A 22807-nucleotide genomic window follows, 5' to 3' on the forward strand; every position below is an offset into this window, starting at 1 on the left:
CACCGCGCGGCGGCGTGCCCAAGGGCGAAGGGTGAGGACCGGCAGGGGAAATCGACTGCGAAGTCCCCTTCTCTACCAAGGAAAATGAAAGCAGCTGTGGCCGACAGCGAGCTGGAAAGCGTGCCGTTCTACGGGGACGAGGGTGAACCAGAATTGCTACAGCCGGCGGGAAACGCCAGCCACCTGCTCTAAAGGGCGCCGCAGGGCAGGTGGTAGAAGAGGGGCGCGAGCCGGTGTCGGTGAGTGGCAACTATCATATTCTCGCTGTGAAAGTAAAATTGGGATCCCGTTCGAAGACGATAGAAGTGTGGGCAATGATCGATTCTGTGTGCTCACGGTGCTTAATGCATCCCGACGTGGTAGCTGCCTTGGAGTTACCCACCTTTCCATTGCAACGACCCATTGCTTTCACCCAATTGGACGGGTCCATGGCCGGGGGCAAACCGGTCACGCATTTCACCGGTTTGGTAGCCTTGCAGATGGGTAGCCACCGGGAAGGGTTGTCATTTGTAGTGGCTCCGGTGGGGGGTCCTTTGGTGGTTTTGGGTGTCCCATGGTTGGTCCAGCAGAATCCTCAGATAAATTGGGTCTATCGAACTGTAACCTTTAGGGACGGATTTTACCAAGCACCAGAGGGAACTGAAGCCCCAGAGGAGGTGGTGGGGGTAGCGGCAGCTGCGACCCCTCCTCTTGAGGGTCTACCGGAGGAGTACCAGGTCTTTGCTGATGTGTTTGGGGAGAAAGAAGTGGATCAACTGCCTCCTCATCGGAAAACTGATTGTGCCATTGAGCTGGTGCCTAACACCCAATTGCCTAACCCAAAGATTTACTCAATGACTCAGAAGGAACTAACTTTGTTAAGGGAGTTTATGGACAAAAACTTGGCAAGAGGGTTCATTGAACCAGCTAGCTCACCAGTGGGGGCACCGGTCCTCTTCCGCCCGAAGAAAGATGGGACATTAAGACTCTGTACCGATTTCCGTGGGCTCAATGCAGTCTCAATATCAAATAAATATCCCCTGCCTTTGGTAAAAGATATGTTATCACATCTGGCTAAGGGGAAAATCTTCTCAAAACTGGATTTAAGGGAAGCCTATTACCGTGTGAGGATCCGGGAGGGGGATGAATGGAAAACGGCATTCAATTGCCCATTGGGAGCTTTTCAATATAAGGTTTTACCCTTTGGTTTGGCTGGGGCCCCTGGGGTGTTTATGCAATTGATCAATGAAGTACTACATGAACATCTGTTTAAAGGGGTATTGGTCTACTTAGATGATGTATTGATTTATACTGAAACTCTGGAAGAACATGTACATTTGGTTAAGCAGGTGCTTCGCAAACTAAGGAAAGCTGAGTTGTATGCCAAACTGTCAAAATGTGCCTTCCATCAAACACAAATTGATTATCTGGGGTACCGGATCTCAGATAAAGGCATAGAAATGGATCCTGCTAAAATCCAGGCTATCTTAGAATGGGAAAGACCCCGCACGCGTAGGCAACTTCAAAGTTTCCTGGGGTTCAGCAATTACTACAGGTTGTTCATAAAGGGGTTCGCTGAAATAACCTTACCCCTGACTGATTTGCTTCGGACAAAGGGGGTGGGAGAAACCCGCCGGGTAAAAAACCCAGGCGCGCTGCTTAGATGGACTCCGGCTTGTCAGGCGGCGTTCGATAAGCTGAAGGAGTCTTTTACACAGGAGCCTATTTTACAACATCCTGACCCCTCCAAGCCTTTTGTTGTTCAGGTGGATGCCTCTGATTATTCTATTGGAGCCCTGCTGTTGCAAGCCGATGGGGCGGGGTGCTTAAAACCATGTGCCTACCTGTCCCGTAAATTCTCTGAGACAGAGAGACGTTGGCATGTGTGGGAAAAGGAGGCTTTTGCAGTTAAAGCGGCTTTGGACTCTTGGCGCCATTTGCTGGAAGGGGCTAATCACCCATTTGAGGTGTGGACTGACCATAAGAACTTGGAAGCCCTTAGTACCCCTCGCAAGCTGAGCCCTAAACAAGTTCGCTGGGCTCAGTTCTTTAACCGGTTCAACTTCAAACTGAAGTTTATCCCAGGGAAAAAGAACTTTTTAGCAGACGCGCTGTCCCGGCAACCCCAGGACTCCAGCGCAGCGCCAGAGGTGGTCAGCACGCTGTGGACACAGCCACAACTAGGAATGCCTGCTGTGACCCGCAGCCAAGCCCGTGCGCAGCAGCCAGCCGGCAGTGATTCCGCGCCGCAAGGCACCTTGTCCATTTCGTCTCAATTGCAACAAAAGTTTCTAAAGGAGCAGAAAACTGACACTTGGTTGCTAGCCAATAGAGACAATGTTACTTTTGATCGGGGATTCGCTTGGAAATCCAACCGTCTCTATGTCCCTGACAGCTTGCGAAAGGAGGTTTTACTCCGTTCGCACGATGATAAGCTTGCTGGGCATTTTGGTTTTGTGAAAACATTGCACCTGGTCCGCAGACAGTTTTGGTGGCCCACATTGCGCAAAGATGTGAAGGATTATGTGGTGTCTTGTTCTGTGTGTGCTATGTCTAAACGTAAAGTGGGAAAGCCTCAAGGCTTGTTGCAACCAGTGGCCAGTCCCGCTTGCCCCTGGGAGGAGGTTCCCATGGATTTCATAGTGGAGTTGCCTCCTAGCCAACGAAAAACTGTGATTTGGGTCGTAAAAGACTATTTCTCCAAGCAAGCGCATTTTATCCCATGTGTCTCCATTCCTTCAGCACAATTGGCCCGCCTATTCCTTGTACACGTGTACAGGTTACACGGATGTCCCTCCCGCTTGATTTCGGACAGGGGCACACAATTCACCTCTCAATTTTGGCGGGCATTCTTAAAACTTTTGGGCACTAAACAGGCATTGTCCACGGCGTGGCATCCTGAGACTGACGGGGCCACAGAGGCGCTAAATTCAACACTGGAGCAATATCTGCGTGCTTTCGTGAATTATCAACAGGACAACTGGGTTGACCTCCTTCCCTTTGCTGAGGTTGCCTACAACAACGCTGTTCATCAAAGCACCGGTCAAACCCCTTTTCGCACCGTACATGGCAGGGATTTTGTCCCTATTCCTGACTTGCCACAGCCGTCCATCCCGCCTGCCTCACCGTCCGAATGGGCAACACAGCTGGCGGACTCTTGGCCGGTCATCCAGCAGGCACTAGCGGACGCCCAGTCTGCTTACAAACAGCACGCTGATAAAAAGCGTGCCCCTCACCCTGAGTTTCAAGTGGGTGACATGGTATATCTGTCTACTAAGTTCATCAAGTCCTCTCAACCTTCGAAAAAATTAGCTCCTAAGTTTGTGGGTCCATTTCCTATTGTCGCACAAATCAACCCTGTGACTTTTAAACTTGATTTGCCGCATAACTTGAAACGCTTACACCCTGTCTTTCATTGCAGTTTGCTCAAACCCCTTGCTCGCTCTGACCGCTGGCATGATCAACCTCTGCCGCCTCCTCCCATCATGATTGATGGGCAACAACACTTTGAAGTAAAAGAAAGTCTTGACTCTCGCCGGCTTCGCAACATGCTGCAGTACCTAGTTCGCTGGAAACACTTCCCCCACCCGGAGTGGGTGGCCACTCACGATGTGGCTTCCCCTGTGCTTGTTACTCGATTCCATAATGCTTACCCCTCCAAACCGGGTCCTTAGTTTTTTTTTGGGGGGGGGGCAGTATGTCATGTTCACCGTTTCAATGTGCTTGGTACATCATAACGTTTTGCATGTCATTAGCCTGATACGTGTTTGATCTCAGAAGGGAGGAAGATTCCTCTTCGGGGAGTTCTTATCTGTTGGCTGCTAGGTTGGAATGTATTTGGGTTATCTCATGTATTCAAGGTTGCTTTCCCAGGATGTGTGGAAAATGGTTACCAGCACCTGGGAGGGGGGTGGTTGCTATGGCTGGTAGGGGGGAGGGATTACGTTTGGAGCCGAGGGTTTTTAGTTTGTATTTGGCGCGCTTTTAGTCATTCTCAGCTTTCTCTGTAACTGTCATAATTTCCCTAATAAATCAGATTTCATTTAAGTAACCTCTTGTGAGTCTGAGTGTTTGGGATAGGCAACCATTACAGGTACTCAAATTTACCAAACCTGGTATCGAAGGCAGTCAGATATTCATGCCCCTCTTTCATCCAGATCAGATTGTATGCATTCCTGAGGTCCAACCTAGTAAAAATGCGTGCTTTCTGTAGGCGATCCAGCAGATCAGATATTAGCAGGAGGGAATAATTTTCTTTTATCGTGACTTTATTGAGGGAACTGAAATCGTGCACCACTCATGGGTGCCTCCTGGTTTGCCGGTGCCAACGGGTCAGGCTTCTTTGGTATGAAGAAGGTAGGACCAGACGCTGGGGAAGTAGATGGTCGGATGAAACCCTTTTGGAGATTAGAATCCAAGTAATCCTTTAAGGTGGCTAGTTCCTTGGGGGACATGGGATATTGTTTCCTTGCTGGAATCATGGCTCCTGGTATCAACTCAATGGTGCAATCACAGTCCCTATGGGGGGTAGTACTGTGGCCTCTTGTTTGCTGAAAATGTCTGCGAAATCTGCATACTTGGCTGGCAACTGCCCCCCCCCCTGCTTCCGTGGCTGCGTTGGTTGCTGGAGAGAGGAGAGCGGCTTGAATCTTGTGGTGCTGGCATTCCTTAGCTGGGAAGGAGATTGCTCCCGTAGTCCAGTTCAACAATGGGTTGTGGATCTTCAGCCAAGGTGTGCCCAGGAATACAGAAACGTTAAGTGATGCCGTAACATAAAGTTGGATCCGCTCAGTGTGGTCTCCCGTTGTTAGCTGCAAAGGTTCTGTGAAACTTCTAATCGGCCCTGCCTTGAGGGGCTGGCTGTCAATGGTCTCCACTTCTATGGGATGTGGCAATTCTATGGTCGGGATGTTGAAGTCTTTTACGGACTGTACATCAATAAAATTGGTGGAAGCTCCGGAATCCACGAGGGCCTCTAGCTTGACCTGGTGCTCTGGGTTTACGTGTATTATGACTGGTAAGTAGTAAAAGGATTGCCTGGAATCCTCGGAATGAGCCCTTCTTAATTGATTGATGGTCTCCCTGCTGAGCTCTGTGGAGGGAGACTGATGGAGTTTCCCTGGTTGGAAGTAGAGGCAGAGGTGGCTCTTGGTTCAGCTGCTTGCCCTGGGGCTCTTATGGAATTTGCTTGGCTTCTCTCTGGGCAAGCTCTCACCATGTGCCCCTGGACTCCGCAGTAGAAACAGAGGGCTCGCTCTCTCCTTCTCTGTCTATCAGCCTCGGAAATAAGCCTCCTGCTCGCCCCGATCTGCATCGGCTCCTCTGGTCCTGAGTAAGGAGATGCTGCGGAGAGAGCTGGAAATCCTGGAAGTGCCCTGAGGCCCCTGCCTCTCCCTGGCTGCATCTGTCTGAGCTCTTCTAGCCTGGCATCTATGACCACAGACAACTGGTATAAAGCTTCTAGGGTAGCTGGTGTTCCCTGGCGCACTAATTCATTTTTAATTTCTTCATCCAGCCCCTGTTTGAATTGGTCTTTCAAGGCACTCTCATTCCAGTCCAGATCTCCTGCTAACAGCTTGAAATCAGCAATGTAGATTCTCACTCTCTTGTTGCCTTGCTTGAGCTTCCGAATTTCCCGGCTGGCAGTGACCTCTCTGATCGGGTCATCAAAGTGTGCTCGGAACCCTGCCAGAAAATTCTGGTAGTTGTTGAGAATTGGGTCGTTGTTCTCCACCATGGGAATAGCCCATTTGGCTGCTGGGCCCTTTAGCAGACTTAAAATGAAGGCGACTCTGGTTCTGTCTGTGGGAAACTCTGCCGGTCTGCTGTCGAAAAACGTTGTGCACTGTGTGAGAAAGGTTCTCAACTGTCCTGCTTCTCCTCCAAACTTCTCTGGTAGACTGCCCTGGGATCTCAAGACTACTGCCGGAGCTGCTGCTGCTGCTGGTACCGGTTGTGGGTTAATTGGAGCTGGTTGTTGTGACTGCTGTAGCATAGCTGCTTGTAATGTGTTGATCTGGAGATCTACTTGTTGGTGTTGTTGCAGGGCTGCTGCCAGTTGTTGGATGGCTTGCCGAATTTCCTGGTTTTCCGAAGACATTTTCCCAAATGTCTCTCCTTTATTTTTCTTTGTTCCTCCCTCTTTCAATGGGAGTAGGAGTTTGTTAGGATTGATGTCCTAACAGTCAGGAATCACACTGAGACGAGGAATAGGTCTCTAGTGTTTATTACTGCTACATAAGACAGAAAATCCTAACAAACTGAAGAAGCGTGGGAAAACCCATACAGATAAACCCCAAAAGTCAAGGCGGGTCTGATCTGTGTCTCTTTGAATGGCTGCTTAATTCCTCAGTTCTATGCATGCGTTTTCCCCCCTGGATAGAGGCCCCCTCCTGCTCGCCATCAGTGCTCATGACACACACACCCCTCCCTGAGTTGGGGAGCGAATAAGAAAAAGAAAAAATAAAACAGGATAATTCTCACTTCCTTTGCTGGCTCGAACTTGCTGGCTTATCAGGAGGGTTGCCTATGACCAAAATATGACGTTTGTTACACAATTAAGCAGAAATATGACATAACACCTTTAAAAAGTCAAAATATAACTTTTCAGGCAAAATAAAAAGCATCTAATTCTCACCAGATTACTCTAAAACATGTTTTAACTTACTTATAGATTCAAATAACGGTTCCAGAAAAAATAAGACATGTCGTAGAAATCCTTGCCCTAATCATCAGCATACTGATGATACTTGATCCTGTGCCAACGGATGACCTCCCTATGTCACAGATGAGAGAGGCTTTATTACAGATTGATCTGGCATTTAGTAGTGGTAGGCCAAACCCAGGCCCACCAAAGGTCAGATGACTAATCTTGGGGTTGAACACAGGGGGCTAAAACATAGCATCGGTAGTAAACACTGGGGCTTCCCCTAGAGCAGCTGCCCCCTCTCTCCTGCCATATCTCCCCATCCTCATCATCACCATGTTGTCATTGCCTATTTTCTTACTAATTACAACATCCATCATGCTGACCCTCTCCCAACCTCCCCCAGGTCAAAGGGGCCCCTTAACAACCCACCACACAACCAGGCAAATAATAGGCAGGTTCTAGCATGCAAGAGCTTCTGCCCAGCACTCAGCACCCAGCCAATCTGGTCATTTGCCACCTCCAATCCATCCACTCAATCTCCCAACCCTCCTGCTCTCCCCCAGTGGGTCAAAGGAATAAACTTTCTCTCAACAGCCCCTCCAGCATAGGTCAGCTAAGTCCCCACTCTTTATTTCTAACTGGAGAAAGGGTGAATGGCTCCATTCCATTCCCATCCCCTTTTCCTAAAGCCTTCTCACACCAAAAATACCAATCCAATCCCTCTAAAGTACCACATCTCTCTCACATCTTCAGGGACTAAAGACATGTAATACCAGGGCTGCCACAAGCCACAAACGTAACAGCAGCAGCAAACTTCTGTACATTTTAGTCCCAAATTTGTAGCATGGGGTGAGGAGAGAGAAAACAAAAAGAAAGCCAAAATGGCTGCTGCTCCATGCGGCTGCTCACACAGCAGCTGCAGGACATAGGTTGGTTCTCTCACAGGACCACCAACTTGTTTCCACTTCCACTGCCATCCCAAACCTGGATGCCCAAAAACTTACATCAGCTCAAAGACTGACATATCATGGTTGCCGTAGCCACTGAGACTTGCTAGACACTGGCCAGCAGAGGCAGCTACTACCATGCAACTACTGCTAGCATCACAGACAACATGGAGGATATCAGCCATGCCACCAGCCAGTTGTCTTCCCTACCTCCAAGCTCCCTGCCACCAGCCAGCTGATCATCCAACTGTTGATGAAGGTGCTGCTAAGGCTGCCATGCTGCCAATGATTCTCTAAGCTTTCCAGCTCCAGAATCAGTCTCCAATCCTTCACTGACCACCTGACACACTCCAGCCACTTAGCCAAATACTCTCAGGGGACAGTTCCCTGCTGGTCTCCAAAGCTGCCCCACTGCCAACTCCGTGTTGCACCAGGACAAAAGAGTCTCCCAAACACTCCAGCTCTTGATTGCCAACATTCAATGTTTGTATTATTATAATTGTCTTTTTCTTTTAAGTTTTGTTTGCCGCTGGAGTCACTTGTTGAGGTGGGCGGCCATACAAACTGAATTAATAAATAAATAATAAATCTCCACCAACCATCCGCTCCAGCCCTTCTCCACATACCAGATCCATTATTCTACGTCCTAAACACTGGCCAACCAGATGCTTCAGAAAACTGTGGGACAGCACAACATTACTGATGTCCATCAAGGGTCCTAAAGGTTCCACGGGGCCTTCCATTTAGATACTGGAAATTGGAGCCATTAATAGAAAAGTTCTATGCGTGTTTCTTCTGAATATGTTCCACTGAGTTCAGTACATCTTACTTCCAGACAATGGATTTGAGAATAACAGAGCTACACTCCTGTCTAATCTATTTTTAAAGGCTTAGCAAGAATCATCTTCACATCAGAAGTTAATCATTATGAAACACTGCTTCCTTTTGTCTATGTTTAGCCTACACTAGAATAATTATATTGTGTGAACTCTATGAATGAGACCAACCAGTTTCTCTAAGTGTTACATTAAGGTATAGAGCGCTCATGGAGGTGGATCTGAGAACAAAACTACACATTACATAATTCAGACCATTTTTTTAAAGTCACACTTTTGTTAAGTGTACATTGCAGGTGAAATAGCTCTGATCTGTACAGAGACTGAAGTACAAGTCAGAGATTAACTCAAAGAAGGTGCTACCTGGCTCTTGTTACCATGATGAAAATATAATGGAATATAGGATTTGCAAAAGGTTATAGTATAATAGAAATAATATTTCATAGATTGTATATAATTACTTTAATTTATTTTGTATTCCAATGTCTTTTAAAAGCCATACCTATAAAACTCTGGGTCATTAAAAATTGACATTTTACATAACAATGTGTAAGAAACTCTACCTTGCCACTAGTTACACAAGGATCAGGTGTAGGCAAGAACTGCCATCAACATAACAGAAATAAGATACTTAACTCAGTATCTAAGAGTCTCACTATACAAGAATGCTAAGCTACATGAAGCAGTCTTTGCATAAAGGCTGCCCAACATTATATACATTAATACACGCAACAGTTGTTTTCTTGGCAACAATATGGAAGTGGTTTACCTCTGCCTTCTTCTATCAAGTTTTTTTCACTTCTCAGTGTAGCCTAGACCCTGGACATTCCCTAGTGGTCTCCCATCCATACAAGTACTAACCATGTCTGATCCTGCTTACTCTTTCCAAGCTCAGCTAAATGCTGCCATCTGCTGTGACATCCATCCATCTGTCCAGTATACATGTATAGTTTTACCCTAACTCTGGCTTATTGTTGGAACTTTTACACTTTAAACTCTCAGCACAAGAATATGATTTGGTATGAGAGGGGCAACTGTCACATATGCAAGAAAAATAGATCTCCCACATCTGAATCTCAGCTCTGCCTGAATATAGTACTTAAAAACAGTTGGATAATGTTTCATGTACATTAATTACTTTATCCCTGTAAAAATAGCTCAGTGTTATTAACCACATATTTCCAAGAAGTCTGAGGCAGAGAGATAATGGCTTACCAAGGGCCACCTGCAAGTTTACAGCTAAAGTAAGATTTGAAATTAGAACTTAGCAGATGCTCCCTTAATAACCAGGATAGCCCAGCTCATTCTTCCTTGCAAATTAGAAAACAGGGCTGCTGTTGTTGCATATGTTGTTAAAAGGATTCCACTGGCAGCATTCACCTTAACTGACTTTACATTAAAAAAAAAACAGTATGGCCACATGCTTCTTTTCTTTCCAGTTTTGTCAAAATCTCAATGCCTTCAAGAAGTAAAAGCAGTCTAAAAGGAGGTTCAGATGTCCTAAAGAGAAGGGAAGTGCAGAGAATGCTTCCTTTGCATGTCCTTCTTCCTCACTTCTTCAGAACTGACTAAGCTGAGCCCACACATCCCACTGACAAAGTTAATTTGCTATCTTCTTCTCCCTCCCACAACATCTGTTACAGATGTTTCAACCAACCCCTAAAAGTAAAATCAGTTTCACAATGGATCCAGTTTTCTACAAAGGTGATAGGAGGGGTTCAGAGGTGAGGGAGATGCTTACTGAGTTTGGTTCCATTCGAAGGACTGCATCTGACGACCTTCCAATGCTATGTTTCTAATCTACTGTAATGAAAACCCTCCCCTTTCAGTAAGTTTTAAAAAAATATAAATATACCTATGGAAATGCATATTGCAATTTCTGAAATACTGAACTATACCATGATTTCAGCATTTTAAAAAAAAAATAGGCTAGTATATTCTTGGAACTCAGTGAAGGGTGTTTTTTTTACAAGTTCCAAAACCTTCTCTTAATATTCCGTTTAATTATAGTCTTTGTAATTAAACTACAAATTACACACCTTTGCAAAGGACAACTGGAACAAGAGCAACAATAACAAAAGAACTCTGAGAAAGGAAACCCAGTTATTCCACTTCCTAAAAAGCCTTCTCTAAAATTGTACCCTCCAGAATTATATGACTACAACTCCCACTCTTCCCAATCAACTTCACTAATGATCATTAATGGGAATAGTAATCTGATATCCGAAGAACTCTGTAAAATATATGCAGAACATATTTTTATATATTGTTGAAGGTGATTATATAGATTCATATACTGTGTATGATGTATGTGTATATGTGTGTATGATGCTATGCTAGCTATACTAACTATAACAGCTATACTATACTGGTTGGTATTATATGTGAACCATCATTATGAAAACCTATGGCTATGTCCCTATATTTTATGAAACATTAGTCCATAGCAAATGGGAATGTATACTAAAGAATTTTAAATACTTAGATGAGACTTATAAATTTGTTCTTCCAGCTTTCCAATAGTGTTTTTGCCATGAAAAATATGTCTTTCTCTTCTTTTGCATCATAGCATTTTGTTCCTGGAAAAGCTTGTTAGAAACATACCTTAAGAACTGGGTTTTGGATTGTTCACTAAAAGGTATACAACTCTAATGCTTGATAGCATCAACCATATACTGCTTGAATGCAAAGAGAGGCAACTGTAGACTCAGGGGAATATGTGGCACCTACTCTTCCACCCACTTTTTCTTTGCATGCCCTGGAGCTCTCTCCAGGTGCACGACTGAAATTTGGTGCCACGACTACCTAAACTTGGGGGCAATTACATAAAAGCTTTATCACAAAATGAAGTTTAGCCTCATATATTCAACCAACTCACAAAGGTTGTGGGGGAAGGGTCAAACACCTGCCATCTTGTTTTTTTGAGCCCTCCTATGAATGCCCCTGTCCACATAGCAAACTGATATTTACAGAACAAACACAGTAGCTGATTTATACTTCAGAAAAAACACATCATGACTATCAAATGAAGATAGGCCACTGCTTAAAAATGAGTCCATTTCCTAACTTCTTCTAGCATATTTGGAACAGTGTCCTTCTGTTAAGGAAATACATGGCAATAAAAATGCTTGAGCACTTCAGCCTGAAAAATCACCACTCTATCCTAATTTTAAGACGGCTTAATTAAATTCCATTTATGTAGCAAAATAGAATTATACTTTGTCTAGAGAAGTCTATAGAGAACTTGAGAAAAACGTGCTGATAAATGAGAAACCAGCAGCAAGACAGACCAAAGACAGCACACTGTCTATGAGTTGTACACCAAACAAAGCTTCATCTTGAAGATACTTTTGCAATGCAATGCAATTCTTACATTACATCAGCTGTTGGTCAGTGCATACCTAACAGAAGAGTCAAGAGCTTTGCTGGAGTTTGCTGAATGGAAATGCACCCAAGGGGAGACACATTCTCTGTTCTCTTTTTCCTAACAGGCATTCAATAACAAATTATAATACATCTATTATCTAACAGGCTGACTGACTGAAATGTCTCCAAAGAGGTTTTCCCTTTTTGTCCCCTGGCAATCTCTTATATGAGAGAAGTCTTTGAAGCTCCACTGAGATATGGCAATATCTAGAGCTTAATCTAAATGTAATCAGGAGCTCTGAATTGTATGCCAGAAGGAAGGACAGAGCTGCAATTCTGGAAGGAAGTTAATTCAAATCTAGACATTTAAAAAAAAATGTACAGGAGCAGAGTAATCTGTTTTTGATCCATCTACTGTAGCTCTGTTCTGACTATAGTACAAATCAGCAACATGACATTTAACAGTATCAGAGAATCCTGTAGGTGACATCGATGGATATTCACAATCAAATAAAAGTAATAATAAATTTGCTATTTTATGAGATCGTCAAAACTCATGAGGTGCTCGCATTTTGCATTAGTCATTTCATGATTTTGTATTAGAAAGCCAAAATTATATGAGGTCTCATATAAGTAAGCAGAAACCTTACAAAAATGAGGGTAGGAACACTCCAAACCTGTAAAATTACAGCATCTTGGGAATGAGATGATTCAAAATCTTGTGAGTCTTGAGAATCTTACAAGAACTCAGATAAACATCAAAATGCAGACAACTACTGTCATAAATTGCACTTGTTGTAAACCCAGTAACTGAAATCTGCAACCAAGGGAATGGTTTCTATTCTTCCTTTTCTGGTTTATTCTATTCATTTTCTGGTTTGTTCTATTCTTCCTTTTCTGGTTTCCCATTTCTAGCCCCCAACAATCACCCATTCCTTCCATACTGAGCATGCTAAGACTTTAGTTGAGTTCTTTGAGATTCTTCTTTGTTAAAAGTTCATTTTTTCCCTCTCTCTGAAAGATTAGTTATTTTCTTACAGACTCAGCTGATGTGTCCCCCAAGAACATTGGAAGGAGCCATTTCAGCTAAATGGGGATTGGCTTACAGACAACTGAGCTGGCTATTTGTATATATCAAAGGTGCACATATGGTTGCTTGATTCTATTAGGGCTGCACAAAATATCAGAAGGGGCACTTTGGAAAGTGCACTGGCACTTGAAGAATTAAAGCATCTGCATCCCCTGGAAGGCTTGCACAGTTACTTCAAAATTGAATTTATTCCTAATGGTCGGTACATGCATATTTGTGCAGATAACAATTCCACTGCAACTGCCAGTAAAAGCAAAGCTGGTAGAATGATTGCATTAGGATTAAGGAGAGAGATCTCTGGGCCACACTGGCCCTTAAGGAAATGAGAAGAACCTCTCCTCAGTTGCCATATCAATGTGCAAGAAGATGAAGAAATTAGCAGAAGGATATTACCTAAAATGGAACACTGGTAGGCTACTTTGTAAGCATAAAGGTTGGTGTTTGGTCACCTAACCCCTTTCTCAAACAAGTCCTTAAAAAGACCGTACTTGCAGACCAGTATTATAAATGTTTGCAATATACAGCCACCGCCTTTTCTAAAAGAACAAGAAGCAAGGGAAAATTAGAAAACCAAAACATCTTCACCCACATCACAATTTTCAGATAAGTAATTTAACAAGATGTACGGAATGGAACTGATGCACGTTATCAAACATCCGCTGAAACATTACAGGAAAGAATGACAGTATCCTACACTTCAAATAACTGTGATGAGTGATTCTCTAGCAACATCACTAGTCAATACCATTATCTCAAGGCAAAACTAAAGATTCTTTTGAACCGCCCCACCAAACAGCAATTAAGGTTATTTTTAAGCACCCACAGTCTTCAGTGTTTTCCTCCTCTTCAGAAAAGCCTTAGATTTTGACTTGCATGAAGTTGTTCTTTTGTATCGTCAGCTGAAAAGCAGAGGATGAAAATGTTCTTGGCAATACTAAGAGGGAACAAAAAAGAAAGCATCATCCAACTATGCTGTTATACCAAGTTTTTATACTGCTTGGCAAGAAGATGTAATGATGCCATACATTAAGTATCAGATAGTTACTATAATAATGCACAATTCTGCCTTTTACAGCTGGATTTAATATTCCATGTTTCAGATTAGTTCAGTGCAACCCTACGTTTATTTAGTAGCAGCAGTTAGCCAAGTTGATTCAAAAAGCTAAGCAGGATATTACCCAGTTAGCACCTGGATGAGAGACAACCCGGAATTAGCAAAGATAGAGGCAAACTAGGAAGTTGAAAAAAGTATCCCAGAAGAAGGCAACAACAAATCACTTCCATTTTACTGACAACAAGAAGGACTGGTTCATGAAGTCACCAGCAGTAGACTGCAGCTAAAAGATTTTATCTGTCTAAATCTCTTTTAGTTTAATGGAGTATTTATTTATTTAATACATTTATTTTTAATGGAGCATATTTATGGAGTATTCAAGGTATAAGATTATGGTTTTATGACTCGTTCCTCCTCCCCAACATAAAGAGGTTTTGGAGCTCTTTAATCAGAGGATTGGTAAATCTTTCAAAATGATTGTTAGAGAAGTACTACAAAACCATAAATGTGCATTGTTCTGGATTCAATCAGGATTCAGCAAGGGTATTTCATATTCAATTCCCACTCAGCACTGGGAAATCATTCTCTTATTGTCTAATTAATAGGACCTGATCTTGGAGGAAGAGTAGACTACAAATGAGCTACAGATGCTAAGCTATAATAATAGATATCATCATTCCCTAATGAATTTTAGAATTTAATGAACCACATAACTTAATGATAATCAAACTCTCATTTCCATCCTAGACTGCAGAACAAGCAAAAAAGCATAGTTTAGGGTTACCAAATCTGGGTGGTAAAAATCTTGAAGACCTCGAGATGTCTCCAAAGAGATGCAGTAAACCCCAATTTTATGCTGCTATCTACAGGCCCTCCAGGTTTTTGTAGCCCAGATCTGGTAGCCATAGCTAATCAGCTGGAATGAGACAGTAAATTTTACAGCAGGTTAAACCATTTTGTGCCCCAAGCATCCTCTTTAGCACCTACCAGGCTATCTGGCCTACCTGATTTTTAAAAATATTTTTAATAAAAGGTGTAAACAGTCAAACAGTATTGCAAAGCAAAGCATCAGACATATTTGTTTGCAGCAATGTCTTTGGAACCCAGAAAGACCTCATTGGGACTGTAGGGAGCAGGGGATAAATGCTTTCTGTTAAATTGATATTTTTGGATCATGCCCACCCTGGCAGCTATTTAGGAAAATGCTAGTCTTCCATGGTAGCCATTTTGAGAGTGTGCCCATTACATGCTTCCTAAATTCCAAAAGTCCCCAAAGGTTTCTGCTATATTTCTGCTACATAGTTTTCTGAATGCCATAGAGCAAATAAATACAATGGGAGAACAAGAGTCTTGTACTAATTCTCCTAGCATCAAACCATGTTATGATACGGGCTGGGTTTAGACAACAAAAACTAACCAATCACATTTTAGCCAAGTGTGTTGTGCAAACCTGTCCAAGTAGCTAGCTTATGGTTCAGTTTGTTATATAAATACAAACCTAGACGATTGGGCTTTTTGAACAAAGCACATTAAATTAACCATGGGTGGATACATCATGCAAACACAGCCTTATTTTTTAAAAAAAATACATGACCATTAGTCTCAGGAGGGGCTGAACAGTAATCAGGGTTGCTGTGAGAGATTGTGGGGAGGCTGAGAAAATAATTTAAGGGAGAATAGACATAAACCATCAAAATATAGAGGAACAGTCCACTGCAGCTTCTCTTATAAACAGAATATGAGCCAGGTGAGAAAAAATCTGGGAAAAACTGTTGCAAATCATTCAACGAGGATGCATCTTAATGGGTTTGCTGCAATAGAAAGTTACAAGATGCAAGAGTTGGGTAGTTATGATGTCACCATACTGATCAAGTGGTAGGAAGCAAAAGCAGAAAAGGCCATCCATCTTTGGCTTAAAACAGCAGAGACAGAATGTTTAAAGTATATCTTCCCCGGTAAAAGAAAAAAGAAAAAGGAAGTGGAGAGCCAGTTTGGTGTAGTGGTTAAGGCATCAAGCTAGAAACTGGGAGACCTTGAGTTCTACTCCTGCCTTAGGCACAAAGCCAGCTGGGTGACCCTGTGCCAGTCACTTTCTTTCAGCCCTAGGAAGGAGGCAAGGGCAAACCACTTCTGAAAAACCTTCCCAAGAAAATTCAAGGCCTTGTCCAGCCATTCACCAGGAGTAAAAAAAACCTGACTTGAAGGGAGGGAGGGAGGGAGAGAGAGAGAGAGAGAATATGAAGGGGAAATGTCTTTCTAAGTAGCTGCTACCAGTACGTCACAACCTATAAGCAGATTACTGATCTCCTAACAAAGAAGCCCTTCTGAACTCAAATTTAGTAATTTAATCTAGCTAATTTATTAGCAAGACACTGCAGCATTATTGCGTATAAAGTGTACCAAAAGAGATGCCTGGACTGGACTGTTAAATAAACAGAAGAGAATATCTGTAGCTCAGGGTAGAACTATGGAGTCCATGGTGCTCTCTGAGCTTGGTTCTTTGCTTGCAGATGTTTCATGCAGATCTTTCATTAGCAACATGATGTTACCTAGTTGGGTAAGGAAATGTCATGTTCGCCGTTTCAATGTCTTTGATACATCGTAACGTTTCGCATGTCATTAGCTGGATGCGTGTTTCATCTTTCTCGGGAGGATGGGAGTAGTTATCTTTTGGTTTTGCTTTGGAATGTATTTACATTATCTACTGCGCTCAAGGTTACTTTCCCAGGCTAGCAACTCTGACGATTGCTAGCACCTGTGCCGGGCGGGGCTGTTACGAGGGAGGCGGGATACGTTTGTACCAAGGGTTTAAGTTTGTATTTGGCGCGCTTTTGCTCATTCTCAGCTTTCTCTGTATTTGCCTTTAGTTCCTTAATAAATCAGAACTCATAAAGCAGCCTCTTGTGAGTCTGAGTATTTGGGCTAGGGCAATCATTACATAAAGCTGAGAATCTAAGATCCTAACTCCGCTGGCCCCTGTCCAGGAAAAGACAAGTTGTCTAACCCTGTGAGGGAGAGCGCCAGCGATGACCGAACCCGACATCGTGAGGATGGAAGAAGGGGAACCGGACTCGACCGTGAGGCGGCCTGACCGAACGTCCCAGGGAGGGGAGCTGTCTGCCATCCTAGAAGAGGCGAGCTCCGAGTCGGAGGGTGAAGCCGAGGGTCTGAAAACCGCCCCGGAGACTACCGTAAATTCTCCGGGCGAGCTGGTCACCTGGGATGAGACCCAAGGGGATGCCACGGTGGCGGGGGGCCCGTCTTGGAGGCAGAGATACCCATTATCCCCCAACGTGGTGCAGGTGCAGCCAACGGAGGGCTCTCCCACCCCGGATCGGATCCGAGTGCTGGAGTCAAAAATGGACTCGTTAGAAGCTATCCTGAAACAGCTGAGCTTAGATGTGACCTCGTTGCGGGAAGTCCGGGAAGAGTCAAGCCAACGGTATTCAACCCCTTCGTCCCATGGGCAGTCCCCGGAGCGGCGACGGCCAGTGCGGAGACGCGAAGGGGACCAGTCGGTCCAGATGGAAATCGCGGCATTGCCAGGGCGACCGCCCCGGGCCCCCGTGCCGCCGCGAGCCAGGGAAGCACAAACCCCTGCCGCACCGGCGGCGGGGCGCAGCCCGGCGGGAGGCGGGATGAGAGACTTCCCGGTCAAGTTTGATGGGGACCCGACCAAACTCTCATTTTTCTTGACGAATGCTAAAGCCTACATGGAGGAATGGGGGTCGCTTTTCCAATCGGAAAAGGCAAAGATCATTACCATTGCCACCAAACTGAAGGGGAAGGCGGCAGACTGGTATGTCCAGATGTGCCAGTCGGAAGCGCCTGAACTGGAAAAATTCGATGAGTTCCTCTGGGCATTGAAACAACACTTCGAGGATCCATTGGCGAAAGAGAGGGCAAAGCGAGCCCTGAAGGAACTTAAGCAGGGGTTCAGATCCGTGGCGGATTATGCTTTGGAGTTTAAAGCGCTGGCTGGGAAGGTGGATGACTGGTCCCAAGCCACCATTATCGAGCTATTCAAGGATGGCCTGAATACAGAGGTGCTGCGCTGGTCCTTGGGGAGGGACGACCCATATACGCTGTACGAATGGATCCTGCTGGCGGGGAGGGCTGAACATGCCCATGAGATCTTCGCCCATCGAAAGACCGCCAAATCGGGGTGGGAGGTGAAGCCCAGCCGCCCATCGAGCACCGGGGGAAAACCAGGACAACGACCCTGGGACGAAGAGCGAGAGAAGCGGTATGCGAAAGGCCTGTGTCTGAGATGTGGTAAAGAGGGGCATCGAGTGGCGGCGTGCCCGAAGGCAAAGGGAGAGGAACGGCTTGGAAAACCGCCGGCCAAGTCCCCTGCCTTGCCGAGGAAGCAGAAAGCTGCGGTGGCTGAAACGGAGGGAGACGATGCGATGTTCTACGAGGAGGAGGGTGAGCCCGAAATCCTGCTGCCGGCGGGAAACGCCAGCCACCTGCTTTAAAGGGCGCCGCAGGGCAGGTGGTGGAAGAAGGGCGCGAGCCTTCATCGGTGAGTGGTAGTTACCGCATTCTCACGGTGAAATTGAAGTTGGGCTCCCAAACCAAGACTGTAGAAGTATGGGCCATGATTGATTCGGGGTGTTCCCAGTGTCTAATGCACCCCGATGTGGTAGCGGCTTTGGAGCTACCTACTTTCCCTTTACAGCGACCCATCGCCTTTACACAGCTGGATGGGTCCATGGCAGGGGGCAAACCGGTCACCCAGTTCACAGGGCGGGTAGCTTTGCAGCTGGGCAGCCATCGGGAAGATTTGTCCTTCGTCGTGGCTCCAGTAGGTGGTCCCTTGGTGGTGTTGGGGGTGCCCTGGTTGGTGCAGCAAAACCCCCAAATCAACTGGGTTTACCGGACTATCACGTTTAGGGATGGGTTCTACCAAGCGACTGAGGGGAAGGGTGCCCCAGAGGAGATGGTGGGGGTTGCGGCAGCTGCGACTCTGCATTGCCCGGCCCCTCCTCTGGAAGGCTTGCCGGCGGATTACAGAACTTTTGCTGATGTGTTCGGCGAAAAGGAAGCCGACCAGTTGCCTCCCCATAGAAAGACGGACTGTGCCATCGAGCTGCTCCCTAACACTCAATTGCCCAAGCCAAAGATTTATTCCATGACACAAAAGGAGTTGACTTTGTTGAGAGACTTTGTGGACAAAAATTTGGTGCGCGGATTCATCGAGCCGGCGAACTCACCGGTGGGGGCGCCAGTTCTATTTCGCCCAAAAAAGGATGGGACATTGAGACTTTGTACCGATTTCCGCGGATTAAATGCCGTCTCAATTTCCAACAAATATCCCTTGCCATTGATCAAAGACATGTTGTCACATCTGGCTAAGGGAAAGATCTTCTCTAAACTTGATTTAAGAGAAGCATACTATCGTGTACGAATCAAGGAGGGGGATGAGTGGAAAACTGCATTCAATTGCCCATTGGGAGCCTTCCAATATAAAGTGTTACCTTTTGGGTTGGCTGGGGCCCCTGGGGTATTTATGCAATTGATCAATGAAGTACTGCATGAACATCTGTTTAAAGGGGTATTGGTGTATTTGGATGATGTACTGATTTATACTGAAACCATGGAAAAGCATGTGGCTCTGGTAAAAAGGGTACTGAGTAAACTCAGGTCAGCAGAATTGTATGCCAAACTGTCTAAATGTGCATTTCACCAGACCCAAATTGACTACTTGGGATATAGAATTTCAGATAAAGGCATCGAAATGGACCCTGCCAAGGTGCAGGCTATCATGGACTGGGAAAGCCCCCGTACCCGCAGGCAACTTCAAAGTTTCCTGGGGTTCAGCAACTACTACAGATTGTTCATAAGGGGGTTCGCTGAAATTGCCTTGCCACTCACCGAACTGCTTCGGACCAAGGGTGTGGGAGATACTCGGAGAGTAAAGAATCCAGGGGCGCTGTTGCGCTGGACGCCTGCTTGTCAAACGGCGTTCGAGCGGCTAAAAGCAGCTTTTGTCAAAGAGCCCATTTTACAACATCCTGATCCCTCAAAACCTTTTGTGGTGCAGGCGGATGCCTCCGATTATTCCATTGGGGCATTGTTGATGCAGCAAGACGGGACAGGGTGCCTCAAGCCATGTGCCTACTTGTCCCGCAAGTTCTCTGAGACTGAGAGACGTTGGCATGTATGGGAAAAGGAGGCATTTGCAGTGAAAGCCGCATTAGAAGCCTGGCGGCATCTGTTAGAGGGGGCTAATCATCCCTTTGAAGTATGGACTGATCACAAAAACCTAGAGGCTCTTAGTACCCCTCGAAAACTGAGCCCCAAACAGGTTCGGTGGGCTCAATTTTTCAACCGCTTCAATTTTCAGTTGAAATTTATTCCGGGGAAAAGGAATTTCTTGGCTGATGCGTTGTCCAGGCAACCTCAGGACTCCGGGGCAGCGCCAGAAGTGGTCAGCACCCTGTGGACAGCGCCCCAATTGGGTATGCAGGCTGTGACGCGTAGCCAAACACGCGCGCAGCAGCCTCCCACTGCGGACGCCGCCCAGCCGAACGCGTTGTCAATTCCCTCCCAGTTGCAACAAAAGTTTCTAAAAGAACTGAAAACGGATACTTGGTTGCTTGCGAATAAAGACAATGTTACTTTCGACCGAGGCTTCGCTTGGAAATCTAATCGCCTCTATGTCCCTGAAAGCCTCAGAAAAGACGTGTTACTACGTGCACACGATGACAAACTGGCAGGTCACTTCGGGTTTGTCAAAACCTTGCACCTCATTCGGAGACAGTTTTGGTGGCCCACATTACGTAAGGATGTTAAAGACTACATTGCCTCCTGCACTGTTTGTGCCATGTCTAAACGCAAGGTGGGCAAACCCCAGGGACTGTTGCAGCCGGTGGCTGCTCCTGCTTGCCCCTGGGATGAAATCTCCATGGACTTTATTGTTGAGCTACCACCCAGTCAACGCAAAACTGTCATTTGGGTGGTCAAAGACTATTTTTCAAAACAAGCTCACTTCATCCCTTGCGTGTCCATTCCGTCGGCACGTCAGTTGGCCCGCCTATTTCTTGTACACGTGTACAGGCTACACGGATGTCCCTCACGTTTGATTTCGGACAGAGGCACACAATTTACTTCACAATTTTGGCGGGCATTCCTTAAATTGTTAGGCACGAAACAAGCCCTGTCCACGGCTTGGCATCCTCAAACGGACGGGGCCACTGAGGCTTTAAATTCTACGCTGGAGCAATACCTCCGAGCTTTTGTGAATTACCAACAGGACAACTGGGTAGACCTCCTCCCTTTTGCTGAAGTCGCGTATAACAATGCAGTGCATCAAAGCACTGGCCAAACCCCATTTCGTGTGGCTCAAGGCAGAGACTTTGTCCCTATCCCTGATCTACCGCAACCTACCGGCGGATCGGCCACTCCGGATAATTGGGCATCGCAATTGGCAGACTCCTGGCCAATGATTCAAAAGGCACTAGCTGATGCACAGTTGGATTATAAACAGTACGCTGATCGGAAGCGGGCTCCTCAACCGGCATTTCAAGTAGGGGACTCGGTTTACCTTTCCACCAAGTTCATAAAGTCCTCACAACCTTCCAAGAAACTGGCTCCTAAATTTGTGGGTCCTTTCCCAATTACCGCTCAAATTAACCCTGTGACTTTTAAACTTGACTTGCCTCATAACCTCAAACGCTTACACCCTGTTTTTCATTGCAGTTTGCTCAAACCGACTATTCCTTCTGACCGCTGGCACCGCCAACCTCCACCTCCAACCCCCATCATGATTGACGGTCAGCAACACTTTGAAGTTAAAGAAATTTTGGACTCTAGACGCCTTCGCAATACTCTCCAATACTTAGTTCGCTGGAAACATTTTCCTCATCCTGAGTGAGTCGCTGCACCAGATGTGGCTTCCCCTGTTTTAGTTGCCCGTTTCCACTCAGCCTATCCCGCTAAACCGGGTCCCTAAGGGTATTTTTAGGGGGGCGGTATGTCATGTTCGCCGTTTCAATGTCTTTGATACATCGTAACGTTTCGCATGTCATTAGCTGGATGCGTGTTTCATCTTTCTCGGGAGGATGGGAGTAGTTATCTTTTGGTTTTGCTTTGGAATGTATTTACATTATCTACTGCGCTCAAGGTTACTTTCCCAGGCTAGCAACTCTGACGATTGCTAGCACCTGTGCCGGGCGGGGCTGTTACGAGGGAGGCGGGATACGTTTGTACCAAGGGTTTAAGTTTGTATTTGGCACGCTTTTGCTCATTCTCAGCTTTCTCTGTATTTGCCTTTAGTTCCTTAATAAATCAGAACTCATAAAGCAGCCTCTTGTGAGTCTGAGTATTTGGGCTAGGGCAATCATTACAGGAAACATCTGCAATCAAACAACAAAGCTCAAAGAGCACCAGGGACTCCACTGTTAAATAAAGCTAGAAAAGACTGAAAGGAGTTTGTCCAATCTGTATGTGCAGAATAACAGATCATATTCTACCCTCTTGAAGTGTTTTGGAAGTCCCTTACGACCTGGCTCTGGGCTGGGGGCTAGAGTGATTGTGGAGCCCCTGTTGAGACTCTTTGAATATTACTGTTGTTGTCTTATCCAGCAATTGTTTTTCATTATCTACTATACTTGAAATATTGCAAACCTCCCAGAGTCTTTTCGGGCAGCCTTAAAAATCCAGTAAATAAAATTAATAAAAATACCTGGGGTGGGGAAGCTGTGACCCTTACATTTGCCAAATGATAATTCCCAGGATTGCACACCACTGGCCACAGTGAGTGAAACTGTTTATTTTCAAAGTCATCTCTAGCCTTCCATAATTTCTCTGCTCTTGAGAGGACAGTCCAAATCATGGTATACCTGTTGTAGGCCTTCAGTATCTTCCCAACTAGCTGATGAA

The 22807-nt window shown here is 45.4% G+C and overlaps 1 protein-coding gene across 2 annotated transcripts in view; it reads right to left on the reverse strand.

The window, feature by feature from the left end:
* The window catches only part of AGPAT3 (1-acylglycerol-3-phosphate O-acyltransferase 3), a 105953-nt gene that overhangs the window by 71848 nt on the left and 11298 nt on the right, over nucleotides 1-22807 (reverse strand). Inside the window, exon 1 of one of the 2 annotated variants that reach the window (XM_063305278.1) lies at nucleotides 13691-13797. The exons of the other annotated variant lie outside the window; for it this stretch is intronic. The gene's annotated coding sequence lies outside the window, so the exon portion shown is untranslated. Of the gene's footprint in view, nucleotides 1-13690; nucleotides 13798-22807 lie in introns of those variants that run through there. 2 annotated transcript variants of the gene reach the window in all.

Source organism: Candoia aspera, chromosome 5 (genome assembly GCF_035149785.1).
Source record: "Candoia aspera isolate rCanAsp1 chromosome 5, rCanAsp1.hap2, whole genome shotgun sequence".
Lineage (NCBI taxonomy): Eukaryota > Metazoa > Chordata > Lepidosauria > Squamata > Boidae > Candoia > Candoia aspera.